The sequence below is a fragment of the Ranitomeya imitator genome, chromosome 4 (assembly GCF_032444005.1).
Source record: "Ranitomeya imitator isolate aRanImi1 chromosome 4, aRanImi1.pri, whole genome shotgun sequence".
Classification (NCBI taxonomy): Eukaryota; Metazoa; Chordata; class Amphibia; order Anura; family Dendrobatidae; genus Ranitomeya; species Ranitomeya imitator.
In genome coordinates, this window is record NC_091285.1 from 21297742 (window position 1) to 21322598 (window position 24857).

Here is a 24857-nt window from a genome sequence, read left to right on the forward strand (position 1 = left end):
CACATACAATGGTATATATGTAGATTATATACACACATACGTACAGTGATATATACATTATACACACACATACATGTACATGGATTTGACGATGACGTGTGTGCCTGCAATCTGACTACACAATGGCACCCCAATTCCTTTGGGTGACATGTAGCTTCCCCTGTTGGGTTTTCTCTAGCAGTGGGTGCCCTGCCTTCCCCCACCCATGCTTCTTTCTTTCTCCTCTCCCACAGTAACTCCGCTGCCTTCACTTTAAAACCATCTGCAAAAACTGAGGCGAAGCTGCTTGGCTCTTTCTGAGCTATGATCTTGGCACAGAGTCAAAAGCTGATAAGCACTTGGGCGACAGAGCTCAACTGCTGGGCTGAAAAAAGAAAAAAAAACCCAGCTGCCATGATTGCAGTTTGATTGAGTGTGCTTACTGGAGGAGAGAAAAAAAAATCAGACTGCAAGAGAAAGACTAGAAAATGCCAGAGGATTGTGCAGAAGATCCACCATGCTGGAGGAGACAGAAGTGTCTGCCCTCCATTTTCTCTCTGAACTCATAATGCAGCCTGGCCTGCCCTCCCTTCCCCCTGTATAACCTCAAGCGAGCTGCAGAAACCATGCCAAATGTCACGTTGTCGGTTACACGGAAACATTTTTAATTTTTTTTTCTTTATTTTAAATAAACGTCACTCGTTTTATAAAAAGAAAAAGCTAATAAAACAGCAACGACATAAAAAAAAGAAAAAACAGCAACAAAAAAGAAAAATAATAAAAGAAATCAGAAATCGACAGTGAGAAAAAAAAAAACCTACAAGATATATAAAAAAAAAATACAAAAGTACACAGCACCTCATTAACCCTTCGCTGGTGCCAACATTGTCTCTTCCTGCAGCCAAAAAAAAAAGATGTTACACTTTCTCAGAACCGGACGACCCGCCTGAGAGACGAAGAACGAAGGAGCGCGAGTGTATGAATTTTTCTTTTTTTTTTTTTTTCCCCCCTTCTTTCCCAAAGACCAACATTTGGCTTTTTCCATTTGTGGCAGATCACTGTACGGCTATTGTAAGGAGAACATCCTGCCTCTTTTGGCATCGGTTCCAAAGGCAGCTCAACTAAGTTCAGCAGAACAAACTTTTTTTTTTTTTTCTCTCTCTCCCTCTCTCCGCCGAAGAAGCAAGACAAAAAAAAAAATATCCTGCAAGCTTTTTTTTTTTTTTTACTTTTTTTCCTACCTTCCCGGTTTCTTTTTTTCTTTCTAACTTTTTGGCGTCTCTTCTTTTTTTATATATATATTATTTTTTTTTTTCTAAACCTCAATCGAGATCTGTCGAAAAAAAAAAAAAGGAAAACTGACTGAAAGAAAACCAAGGTGGGGTCTTTTATTATCCTTTTGTCAAAAAGATGAAAAAAAAAAAGAAAAAAGGAGTGTGGTTGGCGGTTAATTAAAAAAAAAAAAAAAATCGGGGCGGTGGTAATTGATTAGGACTGCCTGACGTGCGGCAATCTTTCGTCATGCCTGGTTAACACCGTACTAACTGTACCTCTTTCCCGAAGCCTCCCCCCCCCCGCCTTCTGTATAGACGTTTTTTGCCTTTAATGCTCTCACTAACCTGTATCCCCATTTTTTTTCCTATTCATTCTAATGAAAACATCCGCCGGACTCTTCCTCTCTCTTCTTTACAGAGAGCTGTTTGCAGTCTCGATGGTAGAAGCCAAAAAAGCCGAGAGAGAGAGAGCGAGAGAGAAGGGAAGGAGGGGGGCGGACAATCAGACCTCTACCAGCTAATTCTCTCATAGCAACAGTAGTTCTTGGTACGTCTGCTTTGGCATACATCAGCATTTCTACCCGGCCAAGTGTCCCGTTGCGTCATCTCTCGCCATTTCTCTCAACCAATCGAATTCTCTCTCGCCGTAATCGAAAAATATATACTTTTAACATCATTGGTAAATTTGAAGGAGGGAGGATTAAAAGGGAAAAAAAAAAAAAAGGAAAGTCCAGAGTTAGTGAGAAAGGGACTATTATCGTACGTGTATCGGCTTGACTAAACTTTGCTGGTTCTGTATCTATGTACGGGAAAAAAAAAGAGGAACCGGTTCTGGGGGGAGGGGGGAGTCATGTATTTGTCTCTTTAGTGTTTTATTACCGTTTATTAACCGATACGTGAGACTCGTAAATTCCGTATGAAGAGAATATCTTCGTAATTATATATCTATATAATTTTATATAAAACATACATATAAGTATACTAATAAATGCACAAATTTATATGTATGTATAAAAAAATATATATTCATGTACAAACACATGTACAGTGATATTAGTATATATATGTATAACGTATATGTGTGTATTACTGCTTTGTCGTGCTCTATTACTCTACATTACATAGGTTCGGTTGTATACGTAGCCACAGATATGTATATTTATGACAACGAAAAGGCAAAAAACAATATAATACAACAAGTGTAATGGCATAAAAATAGCCCCTTGTCGACAGGATGTGGGGGACGCTCGGAGGATGTGGGGGGCACTGCAAGTAATCGCTTCAATATAAACCGATGTGTATTGATTACAGTTTCTTCCCCATGTCCTGGGCCGGTACTTAGCATTATTATTACATGTGGGTCGTGATAATTTGCTCCAGTCTCTCTAAGCCAGACCTAGAAGGTAGCAGGTATTTTATACCATTACTTACTTATGTGGGTTGTGATAATTTACACAGATCTCTGATCCCTCTAGGCCGGGCCTAGAAACTAGCAGGTATATAATACTATAATTATTACTTGTGGGTTGTGATAACTTATACTGATCCCTCTAGGCCGGGCCTACAAGGTAGCAGGTATATAATACTATTATTACGTGTGGGTCATGATATTGTTACAACGATCTGTCTAGGCCAGACCTTGAAAGTAGCAGGTATATAATATTATTATTATTTTTTGTGGTTCGCGAGAACTTACACCGATCTTGCTAGGCCGGGCCTACAAGGTAGCAGGTATATAATACTATTATTACGTGTGGGTCATGATAATTTTACAACGATCTGTCTAGGCCGGACCTAGAAAGCAGCAGGCATATAATTCTATTATTACCTGTGGGTCGTGATCATTAAATCTGGTCTCCCTAGGCCAGACTTAGCAGGTATATAATACTATTATTATTTTTTGTGGTTCACGAGAACTTACACCGATCTTGCTAGGCCTTGCCTAGAAGGTAGCAGGTATATAATATTATTATTACGTGTGGGTCATGATAATTTTACAACGATCTGTCTAGGCCGGGCCTAGAAAGCAGCAGGCATATAATTCTATTATTACCTGTGGGTCGTGATTATTAAATCTGGTCTCGCTAGGCCAGACTTACAAGGTAGCAGGTATATAATACTATTATTATTTTTTTGTGGTTCGCGAGAACTTACTCCGATCTTGCTAGGCCGGGCCTAGAAGGTAGCAGGTATATAATATTATTATTACGTGTGGGTCATGATATTGTTACAACGATCTGTCTAGGCCGGATCTTGAAAGCAGCAGGTATATAATATTATTATTATTTTTTGTGGTTCGCGAGAACTTACACCGATCTTGCTAGGCCGGGCCTAGAAGGTAGCAGGTATATAATATTATTATTACGTGTGGGTCATGATAATTTACACCGATCTTGCTAGGCCGGGCCTAGAAGGTAGCAGGTATATAATACTATTATTACACATGGGTTGTGATATCTTACACCGATCTCTCTAGGCCGGGTCTACAGGACAGGAGTAGTATTTACACCCGAGGCCTTTAGTTTAGTATTTTTCGACTATTGTTTTTACTATTTATCTGGTAGATTTTGTGATGTGTAACTCCTGATAATATAAAGAGGCGTTTTATGTCTTATTAGCAGGTTCACATTTATTTCTATATTACCGCCCAATAGCCTGTGCTCACGGCACCCTAATACCTCAGATAGGAAATATACGCTGGTTTTATGCATAAGCAGTATGACACGTATTTGTCCCAGTTCACATGTTTCTGGGGAGCCTCAGATTTGGCAGAAAAAAAAAACATGTTCTATCAAAACAATGAACACGGTGGAGCCCCAATATAAGACAAATGGGTCAGTCTCCGCAGTTATTAGACGCCTGAGGCCTCTGAGAGACGGAGGCCATAATGTGGATGTGAACAGCGTCTTAGTGCGGTGATCAGGCCATATTTAATATACTATATCGTGAAATATTAATATATGTGTATGATGGCCGGGTGAAAATCAGGAGACCATGAACATGAGGTCTTGTTATATATTGATCAGTTCTCAAATACAAAACAGGGAAACGGGCTCATAAAGGTGATAGATAACTAGATGTACAGAGATAGATAGATAATAGATAGATAGATAGATAGATAATAGATAGATTGATAATATATAGATAATAGATAGATAGATAGATAGATAGATAGATAGATAGATAGATAGATAATAGATAGATAGATGGATAATAGATAGATAGATGATAGATAGATAATAGATAGATAATAGATAGATAATAGATAGATAGATAGATAATAGATAGATAATAGATAGATAATAGATAGATAGATGATAGATAGATAGATAGATAGATAATAGATAGATAGATGATAGATAGATAATAGATAGATAGATGATAGATAGATAATAGATAGATAATAGATAGATAATAGATAGATAATAGATGATAGATAGATAGATAGATAGATAGAAAGATAATAGATAGATAAATAATAGATAGATAAAAGATAGATAGACGGATAGATAGATAATAGATAGATAGATGGATAATATATAGATAATAGATAGGTAGATAATAGTTAGATGAATAGATAGATAATAGATAGATAGATAGATAGATAATAGATTGATAATAGATAGATGATAGATAGATAGATAGATAGATAGATAGATAGATAGATAGATAGATAGATAGATAGAAAATAGATTGATAATAGATAGATGATAGATAGATAGATAATAGATAATAGATAGATAATAGATAGATAGATAGAAAATAGATTGATAATAGATAGATAGATAGATAGATAGATAATAGATAGATAATAGATAAATAGATGATAGATAATAGATAGATAATAGATAGATAATAGATAGATAGATAATAGATAGATAGATAATAGATAGATAGATAATAGATAGATAATAGATAGATAGATAGATAATAGATAGATAGATAATAGATAGACAGATAATAGATAGATAAGATATATATATATATATAGATAATAGATAGATAATATATAGATGATTATATTTAGTAATTTTTACTATTTCTTTATGGCACCCAGAATACACCATGGACACATTTTCTCTGATGTTTGTTCTGTATTAACTCCCCAATAATATCCCACACCCCACCAGTATACAGCGGGGGTCTCTCTCGATATATATATGTATACATCAGTTTAACGCCTCGTTTGCTGCCGTGCTGGAAACTTCCAAGCCCGCTTTCGCTTTCTAGCAGCAGACTCGGCTCCTGGCTTCGTGCCCCGGGTTCAGTCTTTTTTTTTTTTTAATATAATATCTGGACCTCCGTATTTAAAGCCACAGACACGTGAGACAGTGCAACAAGTGAAAGGCTGTAAAAGCTGCGGACCCCGTATTATGGCCACCTGCGCTGCCCCCGTATAAAGCCCTTCCTGCTTCGTCTTTCTTGGTTTTCTGCCTCCCTTCCCGTTCTGTATTGCCACGTGCCCGTCGGGGCTGCCATCTTGCCACGAGTGGTAAAAGAAGATACCGTCTTAATAAAAACAAAAGGACAGATACGGTAATGTGCAGAGTATACAGGGTTAAAACATATAAAGCTGCGGAAGCCGCGGGTATTTGATTTCACAGTATAAAACACCATGCAAACAAGCTAATAAGCAACGTGTTAACCCATTCACTATCCAAGAGCCCAAAAACACCCAAACTACGAAAGCTTCTACACGTGCAACATATCTGTGCTGTCCTGATATATACCAGGAGGTGATGTATATAGTGATTACTAGTCAGCTCTACAACATGCTGCAAAATAAATGTAAAAGCATCATAAAAATATAAGAATACAGGAAAATGTGAACATAGGACCTACACAACAGGACTAACACACACGTGGCCCTTATCAATCTATCTATTATATGTATTATCTATCTATTATATGTATTATCTATCTATTATCTATCTATCTATGTATCTATCTATTATCTATCTATCTATCTATCTATCCATTCATCATTTATCTATCTACAGTCATGGCCGAAAGTGTTGGCACCCTTGAAATTGTTCCAGAAAATAAAGTGTTTCTCCCAGAAAATTATTATAGTTACACGTTTTGTTATACACGTGTTTATTTCCTTTGTGTGTATTGGAACAACACAAAAAAAACAGAGAAAAAGGGCAAATTGGACATAATTTCACATAAAACCCCAAAAGCGGGCTGAACAAAATTGTCGTCACCCTCAGCTTAATATTTGGTCGCGCACCCTTGTGAATAAATAACTGCAATCAATCGCTCCCTATAACCATCCACAAGCTTCTTACACCTCCCAGCTGGGATTTTGCCCCACTCTTCTTTTGCAAACTGCCCCAGGTCTCTCATATTTGAAGGGTTCTCCCAACAGCAGCAATTATAGGAGATCCTCAGGAGACCAATGGAATTTAGATCAGGCCACTTCAGTGCTCTCCAGCGCTTTGCTTCCATTCATTTCTGGGTGCTTCTTGAACTATGTTTGGGGTCATTGCTAGAAGACCCAGACGTAGGACGCAAACTCAGCTTTCTGACACTGGGCTCTACATTGCCACCCAAAATCCTTTAGTAATCCTCAGTTTTCACGACGCATTGCACAAAGTCAAGCAACCCAATGCCAGAAGCAGCAAAACAACCCCAAAACATCTTTGAACCTCCACCATATTTGACTGTAGGCTCTGTGTTCTTTTCTTTGTAGGCCTCAATCCATTTTCAGTAAACACTAGAATTAGGTGCTTTATTTACTAAAAAGCTCCATCTTGGTCTCATCTTTCCACAAGAGACGCTTTCACGTACATTTCGGCACATTGTAGTCTAGCTTTTTCTATGTCTCTGTGTCAGTAGTGGTGTCCTAATGTAAAGCAAAAAAAAAAAATTCCAGGAGCTTCTAATTTCAATTGAAATCTTCTAACAATGATCAAGTGACTAAACAGGAAAGGTTGTTTAAAACAATAGACGATACAATAAACAGAACATGTGACAGCGGTTAATGGTCAACCCATTTTTTGCTGGAGTTTAACCATGTTTGGAAGGGTTGTGCTTACAGCAGAACTCAGCAATGACAGCAGAAGAAGGATTAGAGCATAGATTGTTCTACTGACATCTAACAGTTGGGTCTATATATGTATAGATTTGGGATGGATAGATAAATTCAAGTTAGATAGATAATAGATAGATAATAAATATATAATAGATAGATAATAGATGATAGATAATAGATAGATAATAGATAGATATAGATAATAGATAGATGATAGATAATAGATAGATAATAGATAGATAATAGATAGATAGATAGATAGATAGATAGATAGATAGATTAATAGATGAATATATACTTTAATGGCCCATGTGGCAGAGTTTCGGTTCATAGTGTGAACCTTTCACAAGCTAGGGTTCACATTATGAACTCAAACGTCGCCACCTGGACCAATAAAGTCCTAAAATTTGCACTATTTTTGGAATCCTACTATTCCGGTCAGGCTTAGGCCTGGGAAGATTTGCAGCCCCATTTGCTCTTATACATATATATATATATATATATATACCGCTTTTTTCCTTTTTGTAGATGAATAGACAGATAATGGATAGATAGATGGACAGATAGATAGATAATAGATAGGAAATAGATAGATAATAGATAGATAGATAGATAATAGATAATGGATAGATAGATAGATAATAGATAGGTAATAGATAATAGATGATAGATAGATAATAGATGATAATAGATAGATAATAGATAGATAATAGATAGATAGATAATAAATAGATAATAGATGATAGATAGATAATAGATGATAATAGATAGATAATAGATAGATAATAGATAGATAGATAATAAATAGATAATAGATGATAGATAGATAGATAGATAATAGATGGTTAATAGATAGATGATAATAGATAGATAATAGATAGACAGATAATAGATAGATAATAGATAGATAATAGATAGATAATAGATAGATGATAATAAATAGATGATAATAAATAGATAATAGATAGATGATAATAAATAGATAATAGATAGATGATAGATAGATAATAGATAATAGATAGATAGATAATAGATAGAATGACAGGAAATATATGGGCTATCCCTAATAGATATTACATAGAAAGGTATGAGTAGGAAGATATAAATAGTAATAGAAAGAGCATAGATAGATAATATATCAGATACATAGACAGATATATAATAGACAGACGTGTATATATCTATATCCAGACCTCAGTATATCTACGTCATATATAGAACTCCACTGATTCATTAGCAGATGATATATTTGCTGCCTACAGTATTACAGATCTCGACTTCTTTTTCGTTCTCTCTTGTCGCATTTTTTTTTCCTGGTCTGTGCCGGATATATAACAAGATGAGAAGAATATACGAGAAAATCTATAAACACATTACAAGCCACGATGTGGAAGGCTTTGTGCTGCGTCTGCGCGGCTCTCAGGTGCTCCCTCCGCAGCCACCTGCAGGTGACAGAAGCTTTCGCTGTTATTCTTTCTACGTGATCAATTCCTGACTTGTAATGAGGCAGGACGGCGGATAATTACTGGATCCAGTGACACCATTCCTCAGCTAGTCACTGATCGGCAGGTTCAATAATGCTCCAAATAACAGCAGGCAAACCGGGCACACGGGCCTGATTTATAGCCGGTAGGCCTCTGCTTGTTCTTGTGTAGCGTATACACACAAATGGGGAAGAAGACGTAATGGCCGCATCAAATTGTTTGAAATGTTTTTCTATTTTTTTTTCTGTCCACAGAGTCGGTACAAAAAATATGGAAAAAATAATGTTATGAACAGAACCGTACAGAAAAAAAAATAAAAAGTTTAAGCTTGGCCTGTTGTCGAGAAAAAAAAGTCTAAAAAAAAAGCACAAGAAAATGTAAAACCAAAGTCAAGATCTCATGTAAATGCAATAAGAGAAAAAAAGGAAAAAAAGAAAAATAAATTAAAAAATTAAAAAATTGTGCCCTTTTGTCAGTCCAAAAAAAGAGGTTAAGAAGGCAGTATAAAAAAAATAGGCAAAAGATTCCAATGTAAAAAAAAGCATAAAATAGATTAAAAAAAGTGTGGCCTGTGGTCAAAAATTAGTGGCAGTTCAAGAAGAGCATAAGAAAGTACAATAATAAAAAAAAAGAAACATTTCAGTAAGTTTGGCCTACTGTCGAAAATTCATGATAGTTCTAAAAAAACAAGAACATTTTTAAAAAATAAAAAAAATTAAAGTTAATTACATAAAAATAATATTAAAAATAAGGAGAAAAAGTAAAAAAAATCAACACGTTTCAACAAGTGTAGCCTGTTGTCGAAAACTCATGACAGTTCTAAGAAAAAACCCAATTAAATTAAAAAAAAAATAAATTAATGACATAAAAAAATAAAATAAAAAATAATCAAAGAAAAAATAAGTACAAAAAAAATCAACATCTTTCAAAAAGTGTGGCCTGTTGTCGAAAACTCATGACAGTTCTAAGAAAAAACCCAATTAAATAAAAAAAAAAAAATAATGACATAAAAAATAAAATAAAAAATAATGAAAGAAAAAATAAGTACAAAAAAACCAACATATTTCAAAAAGTTTGGCCTGTTGTCGAAAACTCATGACAGTTCTAAGAAAAAACCCAATTAAATAAAAAAATAAATAAATGAATGACATAAAATATAAAATAAAAAATAATGAAAGAAAAAATAAGTACAAAAAATCAACATATTTCAAAAAGTGTGGCCTGTTGTCGAAAACTCGTGACAGTTTTCGAAAAAAAAAAATAATTAAAAAAAAATTTAATTAATAACAAAATGTAAAATAAAAAATAATGAAAAAGATAAGTACAAGGAAAATCAACACAATTCAAAATCACAACAAAAAATGGATAAAAATGTAAAAAATAAATATGGAACAGGTGACAGTAAGCAAATGAGTCTAAAAGTAGCCAAAAAAAATGAAAATAAAGAAAAATAGAAAAAGAAAATGAAATTTTATGTTAAGAGGCTCCACTGTCATATGCAGTTAAGAACTAATGAGCCTAAAGGAAGTAAGAAAAAAATAATTATGTTATCGTGGCCTTTGCCCTGTGACATAGAGAACTAAAGAGCCCAAATAAAAAAATAAAAAAATAAAAAGCGTAAGTGTTGCTTGCAAGTGAGAACTAATAGCCATGTGTAAGGTGCCTAAGGGCAAAAATTTGTACAAATGTCCAGTTATCTGCATAAGTCAAGCAGAAAGCCAAGGATTTCTACTGAATCCCCCCCCCCCCTCACCATTCAGAAAAGGAAAACTAAAACTTTTGAACATTTCCTTAGAAAATAAAAAAATTCTGAAAAGAACCCTGAAAAGTTCTAACTATATATTTCATTTATTGGAGATAAGGTCATCAGATTACGTGGCCCTTTCCTTTATTGGGAATCTTAACTGGAGAGGATAAAATGTCTCGTTAAAGCCCCATATGTCACAATAAGGCACTCAACGAGGTCAAAAAAGTAAAAAAATAAAAAATAAATAAAAAAGCTTACACCAGCTTAGACACTGTGCTGTCATTTCTAAGAGTCGTTCTCACACACGGCACAACAGACACGTAGAGATTTACGAGGTCTCCGCAGATGGGTGCACACTGCCAAATTTTTTACTGGGGTATCCACAACGTTTTATGGGGACCCTCCTTTGTCTGTTTGCCCCGGAGCTGTAGTTTTATCAGCTGCTTTCGAAAGGGTGAAGCACATTCAAACCAGCAAAGACTTTGCCAATTTTAAAATTTCATGGTTGGGTTTCAAAAGAAATTCTTGCTGACCTACTTTAGCAGCTTTTCTCAGCCCTATGAGACGTAAGGATGTTTTTTTCTCTTCTCTTTGACAAAGATTCCTTTTTTTTTTTGTTGTTTTCTCATCCTCGTATAAAGAAGGGCTCTGATGGCGGCCAGCTCGTTCATTCGCATCGATGGAATTACAATTTGGATACACAACCTCCTAAATAATGCATCGTTTATTTGCCTGGAAAATTCCGTAATTGTACAGACGACTTTGAGATATCAGCGATCCGATTTTATAGACAATCTCACCCCTAAAAAAACAAAACAAAAAAATTAACGCTACAAATTGAAACTTGAAATTTTGGAAGATAATTATTTGAAATATTTTTAGAATTTTTAGAATTTGACCTTTTTCGGTAAAACTGTGTTCTACAAAATGGCTGATACTATTACGGAATTTGTAATATTTTTTGACCGGTAGGATTTACGACAGCTCAGATCAGTCTCACTCTAAAGGTACACCAAAATTTACATATACCAGTGTGTCACGGTTTACCATTTGTACAAATGTAACAGTTTTTTGTTCTTTACGCAATCCAAATGTCTTATTTGGTGATACCATGGAAACATTTTTTAGAGATTTGGGAATTTTTTCCAAATTATTTTAAGTTTGGAGTAAACAGTATAAAGGGTACTGGAGTCCGAAGACCATTCACATGTCAGTGACTCTTAGGTAGTAAAGATGAGAAAAAAGATACACACTACCCTGGTCTGGCGTCCACTTCGGTACTCCAAACCAGTTGGCCAAGGCAGTGGAACTTCCTTGGTGACCACTCGAATGCCATTCATCTTTGGCACCTCTTGCAATTTCCAGGCTCCCAGTAACGTCACGGCACAATCATGGGGGTCAAGTAAGCTCAAGAGGCGTCCAAGATGTTGTGCCAATCAACGAAGTTCATCCTGCCCTTGTTCAGCTATCATGGAGAACTGAAGTAGACACCAGACCAGGGTAGTGCAAATATTTTTGCTCATATCTATCAGGTAGTCATTAAAAATAGTAGAATTTGACACACCATGGAAATAATTGAAATACACAAAGTCCTAGACTGATTTATTTGTCTTAGTGCCATAGATTTCAACTGAGTAGCACGGTGCATGTCCAACCTATGCACCTTTAAACTTGGCCATGATCTGGGGAAAAAAGGAGTAGAAATGTGCCTTGTTCTGGTAATTGGAGGAAGTCCTAATAGTTAGAACCCTTATATCTATTCATACGGGTTGTATGGTAAAAGTTGTTTAATCATTAGATACTAAAAAGAGTGTAGTAGGCTTCTCTGCTATCACAGAAGGGCCCCTGCTATCTTGTAAGGACCTCCAGTCATCTGTTATTTATGAGGACATCGTTTAATTGTCCTCTGGAGAAAATAAGTATTACTTGGGTCTGATCGAGGATGTGAAAGGTTTTTGACAAAGTTTAGAAGATATCGTGTACCCATTGGATAGGGGATCACTTCCTGAACGCTAAGGGTTCAACCGCTAGTACCACCACCGGACTGGAGAGTTGGGGCTCTGCAAAGCCCCTTCTGAATGAGGAGTTCACGCATCCGCGTCACCACTCCATTCCTTTTCTATGGGACTACTGAAGATAGCCAAATACAATGCTCTGCTATCTCCGGTAGTCTCGTCTAGAATGTATTGGATCGGAGGAGTTCATACTTGATTGGTACCCCATTCAATTGGACCTCTTGGGATCAATGGGTGTCCCGGCCATCAGAATGTTATTAACTATCCAATTTTTAGTATTGATTTAGTATAAACAGGATTGATGATGTTAAAGGCTATGTACCAAGTTTAGAAGTTAGCAAGTGTACCCATATGATAGGGGATAACTTCCTGAATGCTGAGGGTCCAACCTCTAGTACCACCACCGAACCTCTACAAATGGGTCCCGTAGAGAGTGAATTGGACAGGATGAGTTTGTGCTCGATCGTCACTCCATTCAGATTGATCTCTTGGGATTATTGGGTGTCCCAGACATCATGATGTTATTCCCTATCCAGTACTGATTTCGTAGGGACAGGATTGATGTCATCTCAAGATAAAGTAGAGCTCCTGAATGAAATTTGTTTTTGGATCTACCGGCTTTGCTAAAGGCCGCCGCTTGCCAAAACATGGTTCCTGACAATAATAATTGGACAGCAAATATAGAGAAGGTAGGATGTGGGTTGTGTTTCTTAGATTTCTTGTCACGGTGATCGAATATTGTGCAAAATTAATACTTATCACACATTTTTGGCTTTTCACAGATCTTTTAGTCTCATTTTTTAATTGGATGAGTTTATCGGATTTTATTTTGCTCTTTTATTTTATTTTATGTCATTGACATTTGTTTTGCAACATATCACATTATTGGAATCCGTGACTACAATACAGTTCAAAATATGGATATTTTACCAATGCTGGAAAGGATGCTATCTCTCCGAAAAACCTTGTCATCGTATCTGTAAAGTAGGGACAGATGGCATCCAGTACATGCAGGTCATCTGCCGAATATCAGAATTAGAGCTGGCCATGTGACCTCGTGTGTGAGAAAATCTCATGGATTATGGCTCAGTGCGGTTGCAGAAACTTTCTTCATGATTTCTGCAGTCACATATTAAATACGTTTCGCGAGCTTCCGAATATTTTTTCTTAACCTGTTGCCATCTTTTAGATCAATTGCCAAAAATCTATGTAAAAAAATTTTCCTCCATGCTGGATGTTTTTTGAATATGAAATTTACTTTATGAAAGGCCAAATTTTTGGCCAGTCTGATATTACAAAAATTGTCAGTTAATAAGTAGGTTTTTCACTTTTGCATCTGATGATGTTTGTGTTTCGCTAGAAATTGGAAATGATATTTATTTGACTGATTACTCTCCGACTCTCCGGTACATCTGTGATGATTATCCATCGTCAGGATGGTTTCCATCTTAACCCTGTTTTGAACCATACACTAGAGATAGAAGGATGAACATTTTTCAGCACTGGATAGCCATAGTTTTATGTCCACACTATAATGTTTCGCCAAGTGTCTACTTCAAAGGCACAAAATTAAAAAAAAACTTACAAACTCTTTATAAAATCAAACATACGCCTCAGTTTTTCAAAATGTAGATTTTTTTTAACCTGATCTCTTATGGATGGGCCAATCTCATAAATGGCCATTTCAACGTCTGAATATGTCCCCGTTTCTGACCCTTACTGTTCCCGCTCTACAATCTCATGAATGGCTATTTCCACCAAATATTATGTCCCCGTTCCTGATCCTTAATGTACCCACCCCAATGGATGCAGGTGATCGGTTACATGACAAAGAAAACGAGGGGAGCTTCTGTGACACCTGGGAGATTTGTGAATCTTCTGGAAATCAAGAAAGTCTTGGTTTTTCAGGTAACGTCATAAATGTACAGGGGGAATTGGAGAATAATTTCATGAGAAGTCTTCAGAGTTTCTTGGGACTAGTAGAATTTTTTCTAGTAAATTTTTTTAGAGATTATGTCTATCTGAAAAGGTTCGGCCAGAGGTTGATATTACTGTTCCCATGTGAAGGATACAAAACCATTATTTTTGGGTAGGAACATGAAATTCTGATAGAGTTTCTCAGGAAACTGGTCTAGACCACTTCAAAGGAGCTTTCATACCGACATTCAGAACGGAAAAAATAAGCATAAAGGGCACTTACATATCAATGTGCTGAGTAAGAGTGAAATAAGGGTGAGCATTAATGAATAATGCTGGATCTCTTTGTAGAGATCCTGGTCCATGTCAATAACATACCCTGACCAATCTCGTTCATTATTAACCCTCAAAGCTATATAACAAAGGGTTACAAAATCGCCCCCCAGAAATCTGGTTAAGAAGTATAAAAAAAACATAATTCTGGACAAATTGATAATTGTAACTAGCACTAGTACCTGTTTGCAAAAAGCAAGGGTGAATTAAAGAAAATAGTATTTCTCCCCCAATATTTTTTTTTTACCCCATATATAAAATTTAAAAATATATAATACCCTCTGAAAAAAAAAATACTATAAAATTGAAATATTCTTTGGTAGATTTTGGCAAAATGTCTTTTGGATATGTACGAAGAATCATCTTGAGTCTTTATTGCCATCCTGACAGCTGATTCATGCTGCCCAAACCACAGAAAGTATAAACCAGAATATGGATGTGGTATTGCAACCATGTATGACTTACTCTGAAATGTGGTGGCATTTAAGAGGGAACATGCTTTGAAGAGCCGGTCGGGGACCATTCATCTCGAAGGACTAGTCCAAGAGGCAAGTCTTGCTATCCCCACTCCCTTACACAGACATGTCTCTCTCTATGCTCACACATAGGGAGAGACCTGTCAATCTAGAGGAGTAAGGTGGAGAGAAGCCTCCAGATACCAGCCTCCTGGACTAGTCATCTGAAATTCATGGTTCCTGAACAACATTTCAAAACATGTTCTCTCTGAAATTCCACCGCGTTTCACAGTAAACATTTATGACCAACTAGATGGTGGCCCGATTCTAACGCATCGGGTATTCTAGAATATGTATGTAATTTATTTATTAAGATTTTAGAATAATACATTGAATACACAGGATTTGGCCAACCGCGACCAATTAGCGAAGCGTGGTTCAAATCCTGTGCCAATTTGCGGCCGGACTGTGCCTGTCGCTGATTGTTCGCAGCCGGCCACGTAGTATATAGCAGAGCCACGTAGTATATAACAGCCCACATAGTAAATAGCACAGCCACGTAGTACATAGCACAACCACGTAGTATATAAGAGCCCACGTAGTAAATAGCACAGCCACGTAGCACATAACACAGCCACGTAGTATATTGCACAGCCACGTAGTATATAGCACAGCCACGTAGTATATAGCACAGTCCACGGAGTATATAGCACAGCCCACAGAGTATATAGCACAGCCCACAGAGTGTATAACAGCCCACATAGCATATAACACAGCCACGTAGTTTATAACAGCCCACGTAGCATATAACACAGCTGACGTAGTATATAACAGCCCACGCACGCACTATATAATGCAGCCCAAGTAGTGTATAACACAGCCCACGTAGTGTATAACACAGCCCACGTAGTATATAACAGCGCACGTAGTGTATAGCACAGCCCACGTAGTATATAGCACAGCCCACGTAGTACAGGTCCTTCTCAAAAAATTAGCATATAGTGTTAAATTTCATTATTTACCATAATGTAATGATTACAATTAAACTTTCATATATTATAGATTCATTATCCACCAACTGAAATTTGTCAGGTCTTTTATTGTTTTAATACTGATGATTTTGGCATACAACTCCTGATAACCCAAAAAATCTGTCTCAATAAATTAGCATATCAAGAAAAGGTTCTCTAAACGACCTATTACCCTAATCTTCTGAATCAACTAATTAACTCTAAACACATGCAAAAGATACCTGAGGCTTTTATAAACTCCCTGCCTGGTTCATTACTCAAAACCCCCATCATGGGTTAGACTAGCGACCTGACAGATGTCAAGAAGGCCATCATTGACACCCTCAAGCAAGAGGGTAAGACCCAGAAAGAAATTTCTCAACAAATAGGCTGTTCCCAGAGTGCTGTATCAAGGCACCTCAATGGTAAGTCTGTTGGAAGGAAACAATGTGGCAGAAAACACTGTACAACGAGAAGAGGAGACCGGACCCTGAGGAAGATTGTGGAGAAGGACCGATTCCAGACCTTGGGGAACCTGAGGAAGCAGTGGACTGAGTCTGGTGTGGAAACATCCAGAGCCACCGTGCACAGGCGTGTGCAGGAAATGGGCTACAGGTGCCGCATTCCCCAGGTAAAGCCACTTTTGAACCATAAACAGCGGCAGAGGCGCCTGACCTGGGCTACAGAGAAGCAGCACTGGACTGTTGCTAAGTGGTCCCAAGTACTTTTTTCTGATGAAAGCAAATTTTGCATGTCATTCGGAAATCAAGGTGCCAGAGTCTGGAGGAAGACTGGGGAGAAGGAAATGCCAAAATGCCTGAAGTCCAGTGTCAAGTACCCACAGTCAGTGATGGTGTGGGGTGCCATGTCAGCTGCTGGTGTTGGTCCACTGTGTTTCATCAAGGGCAGGGTCAATGCAGCTAGCTATCAGGAGATTTTGGAGCACTTCATGCTTCCATCGGCTGAAATGCTTTATGGAGATGAAGATTTCATTTTTCAGCACGACCTGGCACCTGCTCACAGTGCCAAAACCACTGGTAAATGGTTTACTGACCATGGTATTACTGTGCTCAATTGGCCTGCCAACTCTCCTGACCTGAACCCCATAGAGAATCTGTGGGATATTGTGAAGAGAAAGTTGAGAGACGCAAGACCCAACACTCTGGATGAGCTTAAGGCCGCTATTGAAGCATCCTGGGCCTCCATAACATCTCAGCAGTGTCACAGGCTGATTGCCTCCATGCCACGCCGCATTGAAGCAGTCATTTCTGCCAAAGGATTCCCGACCAAGTATTGAGTGCATAACTGAACATTATTATTTGATGTTTTTTTTGTTTGTTATTAAAAAACACTTTTATTTGATTGGATGGGTGAAATATGCTAATTTATTGAGACAGGTTTTTTGGGTTATCAGGAGTTGTATGCCAAAATCAACAGTATTAAAACAATAAAAGACCTGACAAATTTCAGTTGGTGGATAATGAATCTATAATATATGAAAGTTTAATTGTAATCATTACATTATGGTAAATAATGAAATTTAACACTATATGCTAATTTTTTGAGAAGGACCTGTATATAACAGCCCATGTAGTGTATAACAGCCATGTAGTATATAGCACAGCCACGTAGGATATTGCACAGCCCACGTAGTATATAGCACAGTCACGTAGAATATTGCACAGCCACGTAGGATATTGCACAGCCACGTAGTATATTGCACAGCCCACGCACTATATTGCACAGCTCATGTAGTATATTGCAAAGCCTACGTAGTATATTGCACAGCCCACATAGTATATTGCACAGCCCACGCAGTATATTGCACAGCCCGTGTAGTATATTGCACAGCCCACGTAGTATATTGCACAGCCCACGCAGTATATTGCACAGCCCACGTAGTATATTGCACAGCCCACGTAGTATATTGCACAGCCCACGTAGTATATTGCACAGCCCATATAGTATATAGCAATGTGGGCATCATATCCCTGTTTAAAAAAAGAATTAAAATAAAAAATAGTTATATACTCACCTTCCGTTGGCCCCCGGATCCAGGCGAAGCGGGTACCGATGCTCTTCGCGCGCTCTGGTCCCAAGAGTGCATTGTGGTCTCGCGAGATGATGACGTAGCGGTCTCGCGAGACCGCTATGTCATCATCTTGCAAGATCGCAGTGCATGGAGCGGTCACCGGAGCGTCGCGAGGAGTGGGAAAGGCCTGTTCTGGATCCGAGGGGCCGACGGACGGTGAGTATATAACTATTTTTTATTTTTTTATTATTTTTAACATTAGATCTTTTCACTATTGATGCTGCATAGGCAGCATCAATAGTAAAAAGTTGGTCACACAGGGTTAATAGCAGCGTTAACGGAGTGCATTACACCGCGGCATAACGCGGTCCGCTGACGCTGCCATTAACCCTGTGTGAGCGCTGACTGGAGGGGAGAATGGAGCGGGCACTGACTGCGGGGAGTAAGGAGCAGCCATTTTGCCGCCGGACTGTGCCCGTCGCTGATTGGTCGTGGCTGTTTTGCCGAGATGAATCAGCGACTTGGGATTTCCGTTACAGACAGACAGAAAGACAGACAGACAGAAAGACGGAAGTGGACCGTAGACAATTATATAGTCGATACCAACGCCGATCTCTGATCCATGCTGCACTTGGCCCGGACAGCTTGAATTAGCTGGCAGGTTCTCGTATGCCAAAAACGGTCAAAGTTTTATCTTCATGATGTATTCTCCTGCTTTTAAATTCATTTCTAATAAAAAATTAATTTTATGGATGAAGTGCCGGAAAATCCTATTTTCTTAGTTGGTTATACAATAGCTAAGCTTCAACAGCAGGAATTGGCAACCATCATCAACTTTCCGGCTAATCTCGAACAATAATGGCGTGGTGAGATTCTTTATTTCTTTTTTCTATTCCGCTATTCCTGCTGATACCTCATCTCCAGGGTCATGAAGAAATGTAAAGCAAAATGCTAGAGGTGGTTTAGGGTTGACATGGACATTAAAAACACATTTTGTCTTCTTGCAGATGGCCAAGTAAGTAGTCTTAAGCCCTCCAAACACTGGTTCGGCCGACCGTTCCCCTGACAGCTATTTCAGCCATCTCTCAAATGCACCGAATGCTCCTGCGTTCTCTATGAGAAAGCCTCTGCCAGACATCACTGACACGGCTTTTTTTCAAGGAGAACAAAAAGATGGGCAGTTCAAAATCGGACATGCCGATTCTTATCTTCCCTGATAGTCATCTACCTGGGGCCTCCAAAACTGTTGGCCAAAGTCTTCGATATCGACAGATTCGTTCGACATTTGTCTAATGTGTATGGGGGGAAGGGGTCATTAGGTTTGTCGATGTTCATAACATTTACTTACAAAGAGTGTTATTTTTTATGGCTTAAAAGATTTGTCTCACGTAGCAAAAATAGAGATAAATCGGCCAGAATATGACTGTTTGGAAATTTTTGAATCTGAAATTTTGGGAATTTGCCTACAAATTCCTCTCATTGCTTTTGCAGTTGTGCTCGTATAGTTATAAGTAAAACAATAATATGGCATAAAAGTTATTGATTTTCTATATACCTGCCCCCACCTCCAGAGATCACCATGGGGTCTTATGGAGATCTAAGTTACGGTAGGTTCAAAATTCCCACAGAGGGGCCAGACGTTGCAATTGTAAGACAAGTTTCACGCGAGTATAATAAGGGCACATTGTTTGTGCCCCGCTATTACAATTGCAAGTCCCGGCTCAATGACCCAAACTAACTGAATTATAGATCCAAGTTTGGATTAATAGACCCGAAGTTGTAAAAATGTGCCGTACTTCACTTGAGTTAAACCGGCCTAATAGAGAATGTAAAATGTGGACATATTTTGGCCACATGAATCCGGCCTCACTGTGTAAACAGCATTTTCCAGCATGCAAATTCTATCATCTAAAAATGTATTCTGTATAATAATAAGTGCGTGTTATATCTTATAAAACTTTGAAAAAGAGGAAAATATACTTAAAAAAAAAAAATAAAATCAAAATAAATCCGAGCTTTTCACGACTCGTTCCTTTTTTAAAATACAGGATTTTAATTCTCATCAGTATTCGGGAAACGGTAGAGAAAAAAAAGAGGATTTTGTGAAAGGTACAAAGTTCTTTTTTTAACCCTTAAAACCTCCGTAAAAGTACATGCTGAATTATACCGCATAAGTGTTACAATTAATAACGCCGATAACATATATTGTATGAATATGGATCATATATAGAATTTATTAAAGTACATATTCTATAATACTGAACAATGGTTATAATTATTGATACCGATAACATATATTATGTGAATATTGATGATGCATAGAATTTCTTAACGTGTAGGTTTAATTAAACCAAACAAGGGTTATAATTTTAATACCACCAACATACATTCTATGGTTTATACATGTATGCGATCAATTATGCCAAACAAGGGTTATAATAATTAATACCGCTAACATGCATTGTATAAATATGGATGTGTCATACAGTTTATTTAAGTATGTCATCAAGTATACCGAACAAGGGCTATCATTATTAATACCGCTAGCATATATTGTATAAATATTGATGTTTATTCATAAAGTTAATTAAAGTATGGGATTAAGTATACTGAACAAGGGTTATAGTCATTAATACCGCTAACATATATCGTATTAATATACATTTGGTTATTCAGTTTATTTAAATATGTGATCGATTATACTGAACAGTGGTTAAAATTATGAATACAGCTAACATATATTATATACAGTATATATTGATGATACATAGACTTTTATAAAAGTTTACGTTCAATGATACCCTATGAATAAGTATAAATTATACTGTATCGGTGACATACAGGATGTATTCAAGTTTATGTTCAATTATACCAAAGATTAATACCACTAACATATCTTGTATAAAAATGGGTGGTATACCTTGGTTCGCAAATGCTCAAATATACCAAATGAAGATTATAATTATTAATACCGCTAACATATATTGTATGAATGTGGATGAAACATAGAGTTTATAAGAGTTTATGTTTAATAATACCAAACAATGGTTAGAATTATTAATACCGTTAACATATATTGTATGCATATGGATGATTTACATAGTTTATTAAATGCTCAAATATACCGAAAGAAGGTTAGAATTATTAATACCGATAACATATATTGTATGAACATGGATAATACATAGCATTTATAAAAGTTTACGTATAAGGGTTATAATTAATAATGCTGATAACATACATTGTAGAAATATAGACGATATACAGCGTATATAAAAGTTTATACTTCATGATAATGACCAAGGGTTATAATTAATAATACCGATAACATATATTGGTAGTGTTTATAAAAGTTTATGCTTAATTACACAAAACAAGGGTTATAATTATTAATACCGTTAACATATAGCGTACGAATATGGATGCTATATAGAGTTTTTTTAAAAGTATGTGCTCAATTATTCCGAATAAGGGTTATAATTATTAATACCGCTGTACAACATACGTTGTAAAAAAAAAATGGAGGATATATAGAATAAACGGTGATTTATCTAACATCTTGATTATCTAATAGTCATACAAAAGTTTTACGAATCAGTGCGACTTCTGCTTTCATGTCTCAGGGGATCTAAGAGTTTGCGGTCTACTCGGTTTTGCGTTTTGGGGGAAAAAAAATGTGATTTTTGAGGCCTCTAAACTCACAATTATTTTTTTTTTACATTTTTTATTATATAAATAGATATAGAAATCTGTCTCGATGGATCTATTTCTCTTCTATTTTAAACAATTTGTGAAAAATTATTCATTTTTATTGTCAACTGACAAAAATTTTCCAAAACAATTTTTACAAAATTTTTGTAAAATTTTTTTTTATTATTTTTATTTCTCGCACTGTTTTCTAGACCCTTCCGAAAATTGCAATTGATGGCAAAATTAGCATCTACTTTATGATATAGAAATAAAAAAAAGTGGGAAAAAAAGAACTCTGGTGTGAATGAGGCCTAGTATGTATAAGGCACGGGTGTGTATGTGGTAACTGTAGCTATTGCGGTACGATTACCATCCAGATGGCGGTATAATTAGCAATACTCAACTCCTATAAATAACAAACAAGATATTTTTTTTTTACTCCTATGGAAAAAAAAAAGTTCAGCTTCATTAAACCCGATACCCGGTGACTCTTTGAATTGCACGTGCCTAAATTAGTTCTCTATTTTGTGATGCCCCTTTGAGAGCGACTCCCATTGAGAAACGAACAAAGGCCATGACCCGGAGGTCAGAGAGTAACTGAGGAAGTCTGACCCCCCTTTGTTGGGAGCTGCTCTGTTTATTTTGCCTAAGTAAAGATCACCAATACATTAACTAAAGAGGATTAAAAAGGTTATACCCCTAGGGATCTGATTCAGGCAAGTGGCAAAATCCAGCTCTAAGGACACTTTGCCTTAGTAGTGGAGAGAGAGTCACTTTCACCAGTAGTGCGGTCACATGGGGGTCCGGAGGCGGCAGAATCACTTTCCAATAGTAAGCCTCAAAAGATGGATGGATATATATATAGATAGATAATATATACACATACATACAAAAACATACACATTTATACATACATACAACATATACAAATATATACAAAAACATACACATATATAGATACATACACATAGAGATACAGTTGTGCTGAAAAGTTTACATACCCCAACAGAATTCTTGCTTTCTTGGCCTTTTTTCATAGATTATAAATGATAACACCAAAACTTTTTCTCCACCTAAGGATAGTGGTTGAGTGAAGCCATTTATTGTCAAACTACTGTGTTGTCTCTTTTTAAATCATAATGACAACCCAAAACATCCAAATGATCAAAAGTTCACACACCCTGGTGATTTTGGCCTTCTAACATGCACAGAAGTTGACACAAATGGGTTTGAATGGCTGCTGAAGGTAACATCCTCACCTGTGACCTGTTTGCTTTTGTAATCAGTGTGTGTACATAAAAGCTGAGTGAGTTTCTTGGATTCCAGACAGACTCTTGCATCGTTCATCCAGCCACTGACGTTTCTGGATTGCGAGTCATGGGGAAAGCAAAAGAATTGTCAGTGGATCTACAGGAAAAGTTAGTTGAACTGTATAAAACAGGAAAGGGATACAAAAAGATAGCCAAGGAATTGATAATGCCAGTCAGCAGCGTTCACGCTGTGATTAATCAGGGGCTCTGTAAAAACAAAACCACGGTCAGGTAGACCAACAAAAATGTCGTCCACAACTGCCAGGAAAATTATTCTGGGTGCAAAGAAAAACCCACAAATAACATCAGCTGAAATACAGGACTCTCTGAGAACTAGCGGTGCGGCTGTTTCAAGATGCACAATAAGGAGGCAATTCAAGAAAAATGGGCTGCATACTCGAGAAGGCAGAAGAAAGCCATTACTGCGCAAATGCCACAAAGTATCTCACACCTACAATACGCAAGACAGCACAAAGACAAGCTTCAAAACCTCTGGAACAAGGTAATTTGGAGTAATGAGACCAAAATTTAACTTTTTGGCTACAACCATAAATGTTACATTTGGAGAGAGGTCAGCAAGGCCTATGATGAAAGGAACACCATTCCTACTGTAAAGCATGGAGGTGGATCGCTGATGTTTTGGGGATGTGTGAGCTACAGAGGCACAGGAAACTTTGTGAAAGTTGAAGGAAAGATGAATGCAGCACGTTATCAGCAAGTACTGGAGGCAAATTTGCACTTATCAGCCCGGAAGCTGCGCTTGGGATGTACTTGGACGTTCCAACATGACAACAATCCAAAACACAAGGCCTAGTTGACCTACCATTGGCTACAGCAGAACAAAGTGAAGGTTCTGGAACGGGCATCTCAGTCTACTGACCTCAATATCATTGAGCCCCTCTGGGGAGATCTCAAGCGCGCAGTTCATGCTAGACAACCCAAAAATTTACAGGAACTGGAGGCTTTTTGCCAAGAAGAGTGGGCAGCTTTACCATCTGAGAAACTGAAGAACCTCATCCACAATTACCACAAAAGACTTCAAGCTGTCACTGATGTTAGAGGGGGCAATACACACTATTAAGAAATGGGGTATGTGAACTTTTGATCAGGGTCTTTTGGATGTTTTGGGTTGTCATTATGATTTAAAAAGAGAAACCACAGTAGTTTGACAATAAATGGCTTCATCCAACCACTAACCATGAGTGGAGAAAAAGTTTTGGTGTTATCATTCATATTCTCTGAAAAAAGGGCAAGAAAGCAAAAAATCTGCCAGGGTATGTAAAATTTTGAGCACAACTGTACATCTACTATATAATTGTCTAAGGGTCACTTCCGTCTGTCTGTCTGTCTTTCTGTCTGTCACGGATATTCATTGGTCGCGGCCTCTGTCTGTCATGGAAATCCAAGTCGCTGATTGGTCGTGGCAAAACGCCCACGACCATTGCCACGACCAATCAGCGACGGCCACAGTCCGGCAGCGAAATGGCCGCTGCTTTACTGCCCTGCAGTCAGCGCTGAGCGCTCACACAGGGTTAATGCCAGTGTTAACGGACCGCGGTGTAACGCACTCCATT

The 24857-nt window shown here is 37.2% G+C and overlaps 1 long non-coding RNA gene across 1 annotated transcript in view; it reads left to right on the plus strand.

Annotated features, from left to right (window-relative positions):
- Positions 1-1157: 1157 nt before the first annotated feature.
- Positions 1158-24857, plus strand: part of LOC138675249 (uncharacterized) — a 76345-nt gene continuing 52645 nt past the window's right edge. The window contains exon 1 of the long non-coding RNA XR_011320652.1: positions 1158-1357. This is a non-coding gene — a long non-coding RNA (uncharacterized lncRNA). The remainder of the gene's footprint in view (positions 1358-24857) is intronic.